Source organism: Thalia democratica, chromosome 5, assembly GCF_965202585.1.
Source record: "Thalia democratica chromosome 5, ktThaDemo2.hap1.1, whole genome shotgun sequence".
NCBI classification, from domain to species: domain Eukaryota; kingdom Metazoa; phylum Chordata; class Thaliacea; order Salpida; family Salpidae; genus Thalia; species Thalia democratica.
Window position 1 is genome coordinate 33,804,383 of NC_139169.1, and position 8,358 is coordinate 33,812,740.

Genomic DNA, 8,358 nt, shown 5'->3' on the forward strand with positions numbered 1-8,358 from the left:
CTGGTTTTATACAGGTTTTAGTTTTGTACTAGAAAAACGTTGTTCTTAGAACTTTAAAACTTCTTAGTGTTTGACAAAATCTTTTAGACATAACAGATATAATTTTTAAGATTTTTCTTATAAAATACAAAACTATACTTATTTTAAGCACTAGAAGAAAATGTTTTTGGTTTGAAAACAACCATCCTGAACTAACATCCTGAACTGAAGTTTAGAATAAATATTTACGATTATTCGGTCAATATTTGTTTTCCAAGGAGTAATTGCTCACAGATCAAATTACTTATTAGGAAATCGAAACTACTTATAAGCTCACTGTAGTTTTATTTTGCGCTCGTTTTACAAATATTATGAGATTTATATATTTTAAATATTCGTTTTAATACAAAAAGATTAGATGTTGTACTATTACAATAGAGCTCTTCATTTTATAATTTAATTCTCTTTTGAAGTTATAATAAGTACATATTTTAAAACTCTAGTAAAACCTGTTAGTTTATTTCTAAAACAAGTTACCTATTTTGTGTTTATTAATCATTTTAAAGGTTAAGTTTTAAAAGTTTATTATGTTTTTCTTTCTATTTTTTATACAACAAGTTTGAACTTTTTTTTATCAAACTACTGATAATATTTATAAGTTAAGAAGCAGAACTTTTATTCTAATCAAAATCTACAAAAGCAGTCGTCTTAATATTTTTAATCTTTATCACTTTTAACAATAAAAAAGTGTATCTTGTACAATAAATTGAAAACCATCTAACAGACAAAAATATTTAAAGTTGTGATCATATTTTTGAAAACCTAGAAATATACTTTTGATTTATAAATAATTCAAAATTTTAAACTTGAATAAAAACATTTTATTTATTAGTTACTCTAACAAGCTATAGAAATTTTTATAAGCATAACCTATAAATTTTCAGACAAAAAAGTATAATTAATATGTACCGGCAAAAACTTTTACTAATGTTTAGTTTGCTTGTTGTTTATGTAATAATAGCTCTAATTATTATATACAAAAGTAGTAAAGAATTGGAAAGCAAAAAGATTTTAAAAATTACAAAATTAGAACGCTCATATTTGAATATAGAAAATCATCACACACCTTTAAAAACGGTAATTAAAAATTATATACTTTTATTACAAAATAGATCTTGTGAAAATGCTTGATAAAGATATTTTAAAGAAAATAGTTTGTGTAATAAACTTTCTCACAAGTATTCTCTATTTTTTCGTTATTCTTTAAACAGTTCTACAAACTCAAGTTTTTTTATAACTATAGTTTAAATAGTTTATAATTTTATCTAAAGTCAGCATTTTTAATTTTAAATGACATTAGTTTCGACTACACTTGAGCCTTCAAATTATAACTTTAGTATAGTTCTTTAATTTTCTATATTAACAAATGAACTTACGTCCATACGAACTTAATTTATGTATTTTTCAAACTTTCTAAAATAGTTTATATTTTAGAATGTTTCGACAGCAGTTGAAACTATTGAAAAAAAGAAAGTCGAACTCAAAAGTCACAAGGTTTGTTTTTAGATATAAGTTTTAAAACTTTTAGTCGTTTTAGATATCAAAACATAGAAATTTATTTGTTTACTCCTTTTAGATTTATAACTAGATATGTGCTATTTATAGGTCTGTTTAAATCAATTTTCCTACAAACACAACACTACTAATACAACTTCATTATTATTTGTAAAATAAGGTCATTGTAAACACTTTTAAAGTTGCTTTTTATCTTAAAATAAACTTGTAGAAACAAAATAAAGTTTGTAATTCATTGCTAAGCTACAACTGCTTTCTTTTACATTATAAGTATGAAAATTAAAAAGCACAAAGAATAAAACAAATCACACGTTTAAAGTAAAAATTTTTACGCTTTTACTCTTAAAACAGCATTAATGGTTTGTTGCAGACGATATTGTATTGGAACTTACCAAGTTGGGCAGAATCGAATATAAATTACCAAGTAGATGAATACTGTGGTGGCTGTACAGTAACAGATAACAAAACTCTGGTTAGTTTTTTTTTTTGTTTATGTTGCTTATGTATTCTTACACATTAACAGCTTTACTGTAGAAAATTAGTACAAATAAGATTTTTTTAACTAATAGATTATAAACTATGTTGAAGTAGCTTATATTTAAAAAATAAGCTTCAAAATATTTGTCAGTTCTAAAAAAGATGCGCATTTTTCTTTTTAGATATATTATTGTGTCTAATCCGTGCTAACTATTTTTCAATATTTAAATGCTAAATTACTAGATACTAATTAATTAAAAGAAAACAGTTTTTTATTTTGTTTTCAGTTGGAAATTGAAAAGTTTGATGCGATAGTTTTTCATCAGCATTACATAGATCATAAAACAGAATTTCCTACGAAACGGTAAACTGCTTGTTTAAAATTTATTTTCATTTTTAAGCTACTCCGCAGCGATGCATGCGGCTTAAATTAAGAAACATTTGTTTAGTTCTAGTTTTGCAACCTTTTAGATTTTTCACTACTTTTATAAAAGCTAAATAAGTTTACTAAACATATTATTTAAAACAAGTTCTACTCGTTTTTGGTTTCCAGTAAAGAAAATCAGCTATATGTGATGAATATGTGGGAAAGTCCTAAAAGCGATGGAACAATAAAATTACCGGAGAACTTTTACAATCTTTCAAATACTTATAGGTTATTAGTATATTTGATAAATACTATTTAAGTATTTTGGTTAAATTTGACTTTTTTATTAAAGCTATATTATCTTATGTTAAGAAACTCAAAAACCGATTTATACTCATTGTGGTTACTATGATTTAAAACAAAAACTATGCTTAAAATACAAAAAAGATTTACAGAGTGTATTTGGTTTACTTATAGTCTTACAAAATTATGTTCATTTATATACATAAAAATAATAATAGTTTGAGTTTTGTTTATCTTTTGGTGTTAAAACTTCTTTTGGCGGCTAGGCATAATAAAAAAAACAAAAGTGTGAAATCCTAAACATTTTTTTACCAACAAAAGTAAAATTAAGCTTTAATACTGATTTAAAGTAGTGACTTTAGAATAAAACTTTAAAACTAAATAAAAATAACAATTAATTTTCAGGAGAGATTCAGATGTATACGAGCCATACTACACAATGTCACAAGTTCTCGCGATGATAAAAAACAAACACAAAGGGTCACCTGACCTCGGGTTAGCACAAACATTGAAGCAAAAAACCAAGTTAGTTTCCTGGATAGCTTCAAACTGCAAGTTTTCTGATGGCGCCAAAGTTCGTATGAATATCGTGAACAAAATGGTCGAATCTGGAATAAGAATGGACCTGAGAGGAGCTTGTTTTCCAAAAAACCCGCCTGCGCCATCTAGAAATGACAAAGAACTGATAGAATTTTTAGGAACCTCAAAGTTTTACCTGGCTTTTGAAAACAGCTACCACTGCAAGGACTATATTACGGAAAAAGTTTACAGAAACGCACTTTTGAGCGGATCCGTTCCTATTGTGTGGAGATCAAAAAAAGAAGATTACGAAGCTGTTCTGCCGAGACACAGTTTTATTTTCCTTGAAGATTTTTCATGAAATTTCACAATTCTTAGAAATTACTTAAACTATCTCGATCGAAACGAAAAAGCTTATGCTGAATATTTGAACTGGAGACTTCTTGGTACGAGTCAGCTTTACGGTTACAAACTTTTTACTGGACGCTGTTCGCTCTGCAGGCAGTTACAAGACGGAAATTTTTCAAAAAAGAACAAACTCAGAGCAAGCAACTCAAATTGGATTCACAAATGGTACTATGAATCAGAGGATTCCGAATGTTGGAACGAAACAGAACACAAATACTTGTAAAATAGTCAATCTCTTTTTTGATAGTTTTTTGCATTCATGAGTTTATAAAGACTTCGTCATTTTATTACATACGCGAGTATTTTAAACTGCTTTATCTATTTACTTAGTTTAATATAAAAATGTTATTTATTTCTGTGTATAAACAACATTCTTAATTAGTTAACCTAATTTGTTGATTTTGACAGTTTTTTTTTTTTTTATATATTTGTTTTTATTTTTAAAGTGTAGTTTTGAGCAAAATTTACAAAAATTATATTCATCAACTTCCCCTTAAAATTAAAAAAACACCTGTCAAAAAATAATAAGCAATGTGCATTAGATTTCCCCTTTTTACTAGTTTACTACCATATTACTAACTTCTCAATATCACCCCTTAAGGACGATATTGCCCACTTTGGAAGTCCTGGTTTCAAGATTTTTTTATATTAGCATTCTATTAATTTCCAAAGCTATGTTTCGAATAAAAACCTTAATTTTATAATAACAAAAAATTTTTTTTTGACTTTAAAGCAATTTAGCTGTTAATACTCTACTAAGCTTATAGAACTCGATTTTTTGGTAGATTTTCTTGAATTTAAAAATTAAAAATGTTTTTATATGTCTGTACAAAACTCAATATAAATATTACTATTATAAAAATTACATTATTCTTTTTAATTAACGTACATGTTTTGTTGATTATTTAGCAATTTAAAGAAAAAAGCGATTTATTCATTAAATCACAACTTTAATAAGTTTATTGGTTTAAATGTATTGTTTTAAAACTAATTTATCTTTTTTATTTATTTATCACTTATTATCATTTCATAATGTTTATATCAACGTATGACAGAATTAAATTTAAGCAATTACTTTTTTTTTTTTTTTTGAGCAAATTTAACAAACTTTAATTTTAATCGTTGCAGTTCGTGTTTATGTTCATAAACAAATTCAAAACCTATCATTTAAATTCAAAAATACTATAAATTCATGTTTTCAAAAATTAAATTTTTTTCAAATTTTGTTTAGCTTTTGTATATATGAAACAAGAAGATATTGAACTTCGATTTTTGTAACATACGTTTCAAATTGTTTAATATTTTTATTTATTTATTAGATGTTTGTTCAATAAACGATTATTTACTTTTTTCGTTGATTCGACTTCAATAAAATAGAAACAGTGTTAAATTGTAGCCAAGGGGATATATGTGAAGCAAACTGTACTTAACTTTTTTAAACATTTATATCTAAATTGATGTTGTGACATTTTGCAATCAGCTTTTAAAAGCTTTTGGCTTGTAACTAAACTTTTAAGTACCTTTGTAAATGAACAGTTTATAGAAAAAAAACTTTTTTTTAGCTGTAATAAACATTTTGAGCACAAGTCTATTTAGCCTACTACTTTAAGCTATGAATTTTATGTTTTGTAGAACGTCAAGTGCTGTTTGATGAGTAATTAAAAAATAAAACTGAACAAACAGTATTTTACACACAGTATCTAACCAATGTTTGTTTTAAACCTGATGGTGTTAGTTAAACATTAGCACTCACTTTTATGTCCGATACAACACATAAATGTAAAGTTTGAATATACTGCTTAGCTATTTTTTATTTACGAAAGAATAATTCAATTAAAAAGCGTCATATCTAGAAATCTAAATTTTTTGTTTAGCAAGTTGAGATTTTTCTAACTAAAAATGTTAAAGTATGACTTTATGTAACTAAATTGTTTGTATATAAAATTAATATGTATGTATATAAATAAAGTAGCACAAAAATAAAACTTTACTTGGAACATCTGTTTCTGCGTTTAACAAGCATCTTCAGCCTAGTATTTTATTCAATTAAATGCAAACTTCTAAGTACAGTAACTAAATTGCATAATTTACATCTATTTTTTGTTAGTATTTCTCATTAAATGTATATATGCAAAACCATATATACATATACATATTTTTTATGTATGTATAAAATAATCTCTTTAATTGTTTTCTAAGAATCAAAACACGTAATAGTTAATAAATAGTGTTTAATTAAAAATATCAATTTTTTATAACATTTGACACTTTCATCTGTCATAATTTATTTTGTGAGTGTTTCTTTTAGGTAATTTTCGGTCATCTTTAAAGTTTATTTTATTAGAACTAAGGGAATAATGAAAAACTTATGTTATAATTTACTTGTATACATAAGGCTAAATTTTACTTATAACAATTACTATGCAAAATATGTGTAAGTAGGTTTTCTTCTTGGTAAGCGAGAATTCTAAGAAAAAAAATGTTTTTGCCGGCAGCAACTTTAGAAAAATGATTGCGCATGTCGAGTAGTTAATAAACTTTAAAATAAAGGTAGAAATTCTAAATTAAAAAATCCGCTTTATTGCATACTAAAAATCATATTTATAGCAGATTATAACTTATATAAGTCAAAAACCAACTCAATTTTATTTGTTTCTAGATTTTTTTTCATGATTAAAAATATTCCTTAAGCTAGAAATGTTTGCTCGACGATCTTATCCACTTTAAAAGTATAAGTTTTTAAACGCATTAAGTATAACAAAGAACAAGTTTAAACTTAAAAATTGATTCAAAAATTACTGCTTTTTTTACAAGTAAATGAGTATTTTATAAATATATCTAATTCCAGAAACGATTAACTTTTATGCAAGTTGTTTGAACTAAAAAATTAACTTTATTAATCAGCGATAAAGTAAATCTGCTTAAATAGGTAAAAAAAAACATAGTATTTAGTATTAGTTTCAATAAGTATTACTGCTTTAAATTGATAGTTTTATGTAATTTAGTAAAGTATACTTACATATTTCTAATAAGTTTTTTTAAATACCATAAATTAAAAAAAATTTTAGTTGTACAAAACCGTAAAAACGCAAAACTAATCAATGTTTAGAATTACGAACTTTTATTTATATTGAATCTTTTTTAAATTTTAATTTAAAAAAATAACCTACCAAATGTGTCAACTTATTTTATTGTTTAAAGTTTTGTAAACATAGTTTAGAGAATTTATATAAACGTTAAAGTTTTAAAAACGTAAGCTAAGTTGTTTCATTGTTGACAAAATAGATTAACTGGTTGCAACAAAAAAATCAACTTATAAATATATATTTTGTAGCAACTATAATGGAGTATAATAAAAAATTTCAACATCCTTAATTATTATTAAGTACTTTTAAATAAAAATTAATAGATCCAATCAAGAGTTTTAATTATAAATATCCTGAAAATTTAACTGTATTTTAACAAAAATGATCCAAAACAATCAGTTGTAGTTAACAAAGCTAGGAGTAACACATGGCTGCTAGATATTCAGGATGCTCAAGATCAGCTCAGGATTAGCTTTAAACTTTTGAAAATCTCAAGATATCTAAGCCTAGTTTAGAAATAATAAAAATATGTATTACTCAGGCAATTTTGCTTTTTTTAAATAAAATCAGGATAGTTTTATTACTTCTTCGAAACTTTAGTCCTTCATTCCTTTATCTCAAATGAGATTTAGTTTCTAAAGTAAAAATATTCGACATTTTATAAAAAATTTTGTTCAAAAGTTGTTTTTACTGATTTGAAAGATTTGTTGTAGTATAATTAAAGTTTTTTTTAACAAATTTGTAGATTTTTAAAGTTTTTAACAAGTTGTTTAAAATCTGGTTGTATATTTAAAAAGATATTTCCAGTAATGACTGCAGATTGCTATCAGTAAGTTTAAACGTATCTTACTTTTGTTGTGTTTTTTGTCGAGAATATTTATTTAAAATCATATGTTTACCAAAACAGAACAATTAAGTTTATTGCTGTCTTTTTTAAGTCAAATAACTTTGACTTGTTAAGTGAAATTTGTCACATTTTTCAAGCTAATTTTTTTGACATTATTGTTACAATGACGTTTGATATTACACTAAACCGATTAACATAAAATATTATGATACTAATGTACATTTTCGTTGAAATTTCTGATTGTTCTGTATTTGAATGTATTGCAAAATACGTTAAGTTGTTTCATGAGATGGCGTTAAAATAACTTTAATTTTAACCTAAATGCCATTACTATAGAGTTCATTTCGTAAGTAAAAGTACACTTTCCAATAGCTTTTTATTCAGGTTTTTTAATACCAAAACAGATCTATCGTAAATTAAAATCTATCAGACTTCAATATGTTAGAATTGAATAAATTCTTTTACTTTTCTTTCACCTCTAAAAATTGACGACTTTGAGGCTTTAGGTGTCAAACACGTCTTTTAACTTTGCTGAATTTTAATAAAATATAAAGTTGAGCAGTTGTCATTTATTTGTTGGGAAAATAAAAAAAATAAATATAGTATTTTTGAATTAAACAAATCACTATTCATTCGGGAAAGACTGTCGTTTTTGACTTGTCGATTTAAGAATGTCATTGCCATGGTAGATTGACAAAGGTATAAATGTAAAATATTAGATTCTAACGAACCTTTTGCTTCGGATAAATTGACAAAAGGATAGTCTAACTAAGTTAGAACAAAACTAAATATTTGTA

The 8,358-nt window shown here is 24.8% G+C and overlaps 1 pseudogene; it reads left to right on the forward strand.

Moving 5' to 3' along the window:
- The first annotated feature begins 1,474 nt into the window (after positions 1-1,474).
- Positions 1,475-3,851, forward strand: LOC145836432 (4-galactosyl-N-acetylglucosaminide 3-alpha-L-fucosyltransferase 9-like; annotated as a pseudogene).
- Positions 3,852-8,358: the final 4,507 nt, after the last annotated feature.